Source organism: Apium graveolens, chromosome 6, assembly GCF_009905375.1.
Source record: "Apium graveolens cultivar Ventura chromosome 6, ASM990537v1, whole genome shotgun sequence".
In the NCBI taxonomy this organism is placed as follows: domain Eukaryota; kingdom Viridiplantae; phylum Streptophyta; class Magnoliopsida; order Apiales; family Apiaceae; genus Apium; species Apium graveolens.
Window position 1 is genome coordinate 197,525,221 of NC_133652.1, and position 9,301 is coordinate 197,534,521.

A 9,301-nucleotide genomic window follows, 5' to 3' on the forward strand; every position below is an offset into this window, starting at 1 on the left:
TGATGACATTCAGTCAAGCATCATTCATCCGGCCATTCAGGCCAATACTTTTGAAATCAAGCCGGACACTATTTAGATGGTGCGGAATTCTGTTTCTTTTGGATGGGCTGTGACTGAAGATCCTAACATGCATATCAGGAATTTTGTCGAGATCTGTAGTACTTTCAAATATAATGGTGTCATTGATGAGGCTATCAAGCTGCGGCTTTTCCCATTCTCTCTGAGGGACAAAGCAAAGGACTGGTTACATTATTTACCAGCTGGGTCCATCACTACTTAGGAAGATCTTGCGCAAAAGTTTCTGGTGAAGTTTTATCCAATGGCCAAAACTGCAGCTATGAGGAGTGCTCTTACTCAGTTTGCGCAGCAACCAGGAGAATCTATGTGCGAAGCTTGGGAGCGCTACAAAGAGATATTGAGAAAGTGTCCACATTATGGGATTCCTGACTAGATGGTGATCACTGGTTTCTACAATAGTTTTGGAGTCCAATCTAGACCCATGCTCGATGCAGCTTCTGGAGGCGCCTTGTGGGCCAAAAGCTATACTGAGGCCTATAATCTCATTAAAACTATGGCTGTAAATGAGTATCAAAACCCAACTCAAAGGATGATGCCTGGAAAAGTAGCAGGTATTCTGGAAGTTGATGCTGCTACAGCTATTGCAGCACAGCTCACGGTGTTGACTATGAAGGTCGACTCTTTAACCAACTATGGCATAAATCAATTATCTAGTGTCTGTGAGCTTTGTGCAGGCTCTCATGCTATGGATCAGTGTTCTCTTGTTAATGAATCTGTTCAGTATGTGAACAATTTTCAGAAACCGCAGCAGCCTGTGCCCGCTACTTATCATCCTAATAACAGAAATCATCCCAATTTCAGCTGGAGAAATAATCAGAATGTTGTTCAGCAATCATATCAGCAAGCTGTAAATAAACAGTTTAATCCACCTGGATTCCAGCAACCTCAGCAATTTGCTCAAAGGCAACCATATCCTCAACAAGAAGGTGCTGTTCCACTTTCTAGTGTTGATTTCGAGGAGTTAAGGCTATTCTGCAAAAGTCAGGCCGTTTCAAGACCTTGGAAAATCAAATTGGACAAATAGTAAATGCCTTGCTCAATCGTCAACCTGGCACACTTCCCAGCGATACTGAAGTGCCAGGAAGGAAGGAAGCTAAAGATCAAGTCAAAGTTGTCACCTTAAGGTCTGGAAAAGTTGTTAATGTTGAAAAAGCAAAAGATGTAGAAGTTGAAGTTGTAGATGAAGAAGGAATGCAAAAGGAGAAAGAGGGGGAACCAAGGAAGACTATTGTTGAACACACTCTGCCTAACGGTAATACAGGGCAGAAACAGCTCTATCCTCCACCACCTTTTCCTAAGCGATTGCAAAAACAAAAGCTGGACAAGCAATTTGGTAAGTTTCTGGAGGTGTTCAAGAAACTTCACATCAACATACCTTTCGCTGAGGCTCTTGAGCAAATGCCTAGTTATGCGAAATTCATGAAAGGTATTCTTTCGAGGAAGGTGAAACTGGATGCTCTTGATACCATTGCTCTGACGGAAGAGTGCAGTATCGTGTTGCAACAAAAGTTACCTCAAAAGCTTAAGGATCCACTTAGCTTCCCCATTCCTTGCACCATTGGCAAGTTGTCATTTGACAAGTGCCTTTGCGATTTGGGAGCAAGCATCAATCTGATGCCATTGTCTATCTTGAAAAAGCTGAATTTGCCTGATCTGAAGCCCACCTATATGTCTCTATAATTGGTTGATCGTTCGATTATATACCCACGAGGCATCGTGGAGGACGTGCTAGTAAAGGTGGACAAGCTCATCTTTCTTGCAGATTTTATCATTCTGGATTTCGAGGAAGATAAGAAGATTCCCATAATATTGGGAAGACCTTTCTTGGCTACAGGTCGTACTTTGATAGATGTGCAAAAAGTGAACTCACTATGAGGGTACAAGATCAAGATGTGACATTCAATGTGTTCAATGCGATGAAATTCCCTACAGAAGATGAGGAGTGATTCAAGGTGGATTTGGTTGATTCTGTAGTTGCTTCAGAACTTGATCATGTGCTAAGGTCTGATGCCTTAGAAAAAGCCTTATTGGGGGATTTTGACAGTGAAGATGATGAAGGCAATGAGCAGTTACAATATCTGAATGCTTCTCCTTGGAAATGGAAGTTAGACATGCCATTTGAATCTCTTGGTAATACTAATCTCAAGAATGCTGAGGGAAAGCTCAAACCATCTATTGAGGAAGCACCTACTTTGGAGCTTAAACCACTGCCTGAACACTTGAGGTATGTTTTTTAGGTGATGCATCTATTTTTCCTGTTATTATTGCATCTGACCTTTCAGGTAGTGATGAGGACAAGCTCTTGAGGATTTTGAGAGAATTCAAATCGGCCATCGGATGGACTATAGCAGATATAAAAGGGTTCAGCCCTTCGTACTGCATGCATAAAATTCTGCTAGAGGAAGGTAGCAAGCCAACTATTGAGCAACAGTGAAGGCTTAATCCTATCATGAAAGAAGTGGTGAAGAAAGAAATTCTAAAATGGCTGGATGCAGGAATCATATATCCTATTTCTGACAGTTCTTGGGTGAGCCCCGTGCAATGTGTACCTAAGAAAGGAGGTATTACTGTGGTAGCAAATGAGAAGAAGGAGCTCATCCTCACTCAAACGGTCACAGGATGGAGGGTATGCATGGACTACAGGAAGTTGAATAAAGCCCAAGGAAGGATCACTTCCCTCTTCCATTCATTGATCAGATGCTTGACAGGTTGGCTGGTCATGAGTATTATTGTCTTCTGGATGGCTATTCGGGCTACAATCAGATTTGCATTGCACCAGAAGATCAAGAGAAGACTATTTTCACTTGTCCATTTGGCACGTTTGCTTTTCACAGAGTTTCTTTTGGCTTATTGGTGCACCTGCCACTTTTCAGAGATGCATGATGGCTATATTTTTAGATATGATTGGAAATAATGTCAAAGTGTTCATGGACAACTTCTCCGTCTTTGGACATTTATATGATTAATGCTTGAATAATCTATGTTTGGTGCTCAAAAGGTGTATTGAAACCAATCGGGTGCTCAATTGGGAAAAATGTCACTTTATGGTGCAACAAGGCATCATTCTTGGGCATAAGGTCTCTAGTAAAGGTCTTGAGGTGGATAAAGCCAAGGTGGGCGTCATTGAAAATCTTCCGCCACCTATTTCTGTGAAAGGAATCCGTAGCTTTCTTGGTCATGCGGGTTTTTATCGGCGTTTCATCAAGGACTTCTCTAAGATATCTAAGTCGTTGTGTAACTTGCTCGAGAAAGATGTGCCATTCAAATTTGATGATGAATGCTTGGCAGCATTCGAGACTCTCAAGAAGAGTTTAATCACCGCACTAGTTATTACGGCACCTGATTGGAGAGAACCTTTTGAGATGATGTGTGATGCAAGTGAATATGCAGTGGGAGCAGTTCTTGGGCAGCGAAAGACTAATATCTTTCATGTGGTCTACAATGCTAGTAAGATGCTAAATGGAGCCCAATTGAACTACACCACTACTAAGAAGGAGCTCTTGGCTATAGTTTTGGTTTCGAAAAATTTCGATCTTATCTACTTGGGACAAAGATGACAGTGTTGGCTGATCACGCTGCCATCCGCTATCTGGTCTCAAAGAAGGATTCGAAGCCTAGACTTATTTGTTGGGTTCTCTTACTACAGGAATTCAAGTTAGAGATCAAGGATAAAAAAGGTACTGAAAATCAAGTAGCTGACCATCTCTCTAGATTGGAGAATCCCGATTCTACTTCACATGATAAGACATTGATGAACGAATCTTTTCTGGATGAGCAGTTGTTCACAATTCAAGAGGAAGAGCCATGGTTCACTGACATTGTGAACTTTGTCAGCAATATAATGCCTCATAATATGAATGCGGCTCAAAAGAAGAAGTTTCTGCATGAGGTGAAGTGGTACATGTGGGATGAACTATATTTTTTTAGACAAGGAGCTGACCAGATCATCAGGAGATGTATCCCATTCTGTGAGACGGAGGGTATATTATGAGACTTTCATTCCACAGTTTATGGTGGACATTATGGTGGTGAAAAGACAGCAGCTCGTATTCTTCAAGCAGGTTTTTTCTGGCCTACATTGTTTAAGGATGCACATCAGTTCGTTTTAAGGTGTGATCGTTGCCAAAGAGTTGGGAATATTTCCAGAAAGGATGAGATGCCTTTAAATGTGCTACTTGAAGTTGAGCTCTTCGTGTTTGGGGAATCGATTTCATGGGACCATTTATATCATCCTACAATAATCAGTACATCTTGCTGGCAGTCGATTATGTCTCGAAATGGGTAGAAGTCAAAGCTCTACCGACTAATGATGCAAAGGCAGTGTTGAGTTTTCTTCATAAGAAGATATTCACAAGGTTTGGAATGCCACGAGTTATCATAAGTGATGAAGGGTTGCATTTATACAATCATAAGTTCACTTCTATGATGCAACGCTACAATGTGAATCATCGCATTACTACTGCCTATCATCCGTAAACTAATGGTCAAGCTGAAGTGTCTAATAGAGAGATCAAGCGCATTCGAGAGAAAGTCATTTGTCCGTCAAGGAAAGATTGGTCTTTGAAGCTCGATGAAACTGTTTGGGCTTATAGAAAAGCATACAAGACTCCACTTGGGATGACCCCGTTTCAACTTGTCTATGGTAAGGTATGTCATTTACCTGTGGAGCTTGATCATAAGGCTTATTGGGCATTAAAGAAGTTAAACCTTGATCTAGATGCAGCTGGGAAGAAGCGAATGCTTCAGTTAAATGAACTTGATGAATTTCGACTTCAAGCGTACGAAAACAACAAAATGTACAAGGAAAAGATAAAAAGGTGGAATGACAGGAAGCTATCGCCTAAGTCATTCGTGTCGGGGCAATAAATTTTTCTATTCAACTCTCGTCTTCGACTTTTTCCTGGAAAGTTGAAATCAAGGTGGTCTGGACCATTTATCGTCAAAACTGTGTTTCCACATGGAGCGGTGGAGATTTTTGAGAACGATCCGGGCCAAGCATTCAAAGTAAATGGTCAGAGATTGAAGCACTATTATGGGGATACTGAAAACCGTGAAATGGTTAGTGCCGTTTTATTGTCAACTTGATCACATAACTCCACGTCAAGCTAATGATGTAAAAGAAGCGCTTCTTGGGAGGCAACCCAAGATATGAGACCATAGGACACCTTAGAATATAGTACTTTATTCAAAAACATAAAAAAAAATCAGAAAAAAAGTTGCAAAAATGTTTTTTCCAAAAGCCTAGCATGCGCCCGCGGCTAGGAGCACGCGACCGCGTGCATCCCTGACTGTTGAAAAATCATTTTTCAGCCTAAAAAAAATCACAAAAAAATATAACCCATTAACCCATGATTTTCACCCCATACCTTGCCACAATCCCCACTCCTAACCAAATTCTAACCCTAATTTTGCCCTATAAATACATACAACCTCTCCATACACATCCCACACACTTTCACTCTACAAAATCTCTCCTACACACCAAACACAAACTCTTCAACTCTTATTCTCAATTTTTATGGCCCCAAAGAGATCACGAACTGTGGGTAGCAGCAGCACCAACCCGACTGCTACTGATTCTTCGAGGAATACAGCTGCGAGGCCCCGATTATTGGATAGGGCTACTGAAGAAGAGTACACCAAGCTTCTGACTAAGCCTATTATGAAGGAGAGGGGGTTCTTGCCATCAGGGAGGGATGGTGAGTTGCTACCGATGATTGCTAAGAAGTGATAGATTATATTCTATGAGTCACCTGATGTAGTTCCGATGAGTATCGTTCGCGAGTTCTATGCGAATGCCAAGGCCGGCAAGAATGGGTTTTCCGTTATTCGTGGGCTTATTGTTGATTATCAGCCCGAGGCGATTCGCCGGGTGATTGGACAGCGACAAAGGAAACCACAAGAGGAGCATTTGAATGCAAAGGCCTCTGAGGATTTTGATTTGGACTTGATTATTGCTACTCTCTGTCAGTCGGGCACAGTGTGGAAGTTCAAAAGGGGATCCAACGATTATCGTAGTTTCCCTACTGTTGCGATGAACATGTATGCTCGTGCTTGGAATGCGTTTATATATGCTAATATTCTTCCTTCTTTCCATGCACATGAGGTTACAATGGAGAGGGAGAGGTTTTTATGGGGAATCCTGAATGATAAATATTATGTGGACCTTGGTGAGTACATCTACCAAAGGATTTTGAAGTTTTTGAGGGGGAAATCGCAATACTCTATCCCGTATGCCTCTATTATCACGAAGCTTTGCAAGGAAGTTGGAGTCCAGTGGCCTTCTCATGAGCAGTTCCAGATGCCGGCCGCTCCTATTGATTCATCGACTTTGAATGCGATGCAGGAGTGGACAGGTGGAGAGCCCGAGTCACATGGTTTGGGGTATCACCTTCCAGGAGGAGTTCTAGCAGCTGGTGCTACCATGGCTAGGCCCAGTCAAGCTCAGGGAGAGGCAGGCTCATTGAGATCTCAGGGAGGAGATGGTTCAGGATTGGCTGATGTCCAGTACAGGAGGCTTTCAAGGAGGATGGATGCGATGTATGAGTCGCAGAGTCAGTTTACGTAGGAGCTCACCCAGGCACTTCGGACTGCATTTATAGGCCTTGGAGCTAACATCCAGTGGCCCATTTATGGTGAGGATTCTGCTTATCCACCTCCTGACACTCCACCCTCTGAGGGTGATGATGATGATTCGTCTGAGTAGGTATACCCTGTGTTCCTTTCTACTACCTTCATTGGGGACAATGAAGATTTTAAGTTTGGGGGTAGTAGTTAAGGAACATATTTGTGTATGTGTCATGTAGTTGCATATTCATGATAGTTTAGTTCATATAGTTGCATATTTTTGCCATATAGTTTTTTTTAAGGATTTATAGCTTTATTTATCATGTCATATAGCTCATACATATACCATGATCCCTTTGTGTTGCTTTACCGATTAATATGTGATATTGATGCGAGTGTAGTGATAGCGTTAAAGTGATGTTGAATCTTGTTAGGTTGATATGCATGCTAGAAACACATGTAATTTCACTAAGCCTTAGAGTATGCTTAAGGACTAGATCGTTGTCATGGTTTGATGGTTCTTGAGGTTAATCTATTGATTATGCTTAGAATGCATGATAGGCTCTTAATGATAAAAGACGTGAAAAGATAAAAAAAAAGTGGCGATAAAAAATTGGAATTCATTGCTAGTTGTGGCTAGGCGTCAAATGGCTAGTAGCCGGCTCGTATTGTATACGAGTAGTCTAGGGTTGAGCAAGAGGGAGCGAAACGCACTTGCTCAGAAATTGGAAAAAAAAGAGAAAAAAAGAAAAAGAGAAAAAAAGAGAAAAAAAAATATGGTTTAATGCACAATTGATCACGAGTGGGTTCTTTGGTATTCGAGTTATTAAGTTCTTAAGGGACTTTGTGCTTAGTGACCTAAGGCTTTTATAGTCTGGGATCTGCTAACCTAACGCTCGCTAAATGGGTACCATTGCATAAGTCTTTTGTGGACCTCACTCATTGCATGATCAAATAAGTATTTGTTTTATGTGTTGAATAAAAGCATGATTCTGTAATAAACTCCAAAAATCTTGAAGTGTTATAAGTCATTTTGTGTCTAGAATATATTCTTCGTATAAGCGTGTGATTGCCTTGAGGATAATTAAGTTATGGTGATTGATCTAGTTTCGAAGCATATCTGTTAAGCATTCGCACACACCACATTTCTAGTTGTATGTTAGCTTGCGTGATATGATTGATCTTTAGTCGCCTAATTGCATTTGTTGATATGTCATGTGTTGGTTGGTTTAGTCATCGCGAGGGGATCGCTGCATTCATATAAGTTGCATCCATGCATATTTTATTCTAAGTTTGAGTCTGTGATGCTTGAGGACAAGCATCAATTCAAGTTTGGGGGTGTGATAAGTGGCATTTTATACCACTTATAGCGTCTCATAACGGCTTGAATTGGTGTCTTGAACTCAAGTATTTTGTGTATTTGACGCATTTTCTAGTGTTTTTGCATTTCAGGGTATAACTTGCTTAGATAGGTGGTTTTCATCAAATAAAGCTTAAGGAAGTGCTTGGAATCAGTCTAGGGGTGATGAGAGAAGAAATCAGCAAAAACAGAAGCAAAATAAAGTATTTTCCAGAAGGGTAGCACGTGACCGCACGCTAAGAGCAGGCGACCGCGTGCTAGCAAGCGGCTGCGTGGAGACAGCATGTGACCGCGTACGTGCGAAATTTCAGAATCTGGATTTTATTAATTCAAGTACAATTGGGCTTATGTTGGCGCTGGTTCTCTTGGGCTATTATATAAACCTTATGGGAAGATGTTTTCTTCATCAAGAGCAAGGGCAAGAAGATTGAGAAGACCGTTTTAGCACGCAACAACGAAGAAGAGGAAGCATATGTTTCTCTTATGATTCTTTTAATTCGTTGTAACAGTGGATGCTAGTTTTCTTTATGCTTTGAACCTTAATACTCTTGTGACGTACTTCATTATTTATTAAGTATTTTTCATCTTTATATCGTTGTGTTATTATCATGCTTTCATATGAACCCATGGTGACGATGAGTTCTATTATGGGCTAATCGTGATCATGGGATCCTAGCGAATTTACTATAGAATTCTTTAGTTAATTATTTAATACCTTGGTATGTGGTGATTGTATGATATCTAGTATAGGTTGTGCTTATTCGTCTTATATGCATCGCGAAAATGTAAGTTAGCCTGTTAATCTCTTGTGAAGCGATAGTGAATTTTGAGATTTAGAACTTTCCATGCTAGCATAGGTTCATGTCTTGTATGCATGATTAGTGGGTAACTCTAACCGTTTTACTTGCCCTGTGTAATCATCATGAATAACTTGCGCTTAAATTGTTATGTTGTCAAATTCTGTAGATATATAGGGCCTCAACATAATTGATGCCTATTCAACTTCTATCTTAATTGTGGATGCTTGGTAGAATGGTATTCGTACAACGAAAGATGGCGTTTATCAGTTTCGTGTTGTCCGATTAATATCATCACCATTACATGCTAAGGTTAATAACAATAACTATTGAATGAAGTAGTAATGAAGTTAGGATCTCATGTGTGTTTAATATTATTAATTCAAGTGTTTAATTCTCATAGTAATTATTAGTTTACCAACTTTAATTGTTATTATCTTGGCATTGAAGAATAATCATACATTGGTGAGTAAATGTTAATTAAATATAATTAATCAGA

At 40.4% G+C, this 9,301-nt stretch overlaps 1 non-coding gene across 1 annotated transcript; it reads right to left on the reverse strand.

Moving 5' to 3' along the window:
- Positions 1-333: 333 nt before the first annotated feature.
- Positions 334-441, reverse strand: LOC141669805 (small nucleolar RNA R71). The gene has a single exon (XR_012554063.1). It is a non-coding gene; the product is annotated as a small nucleolar RNA R71 (small nucleolar RNA).
- Between the last annotated feature and the right edge of the window lie 8,860 nt (positions 442-9,301).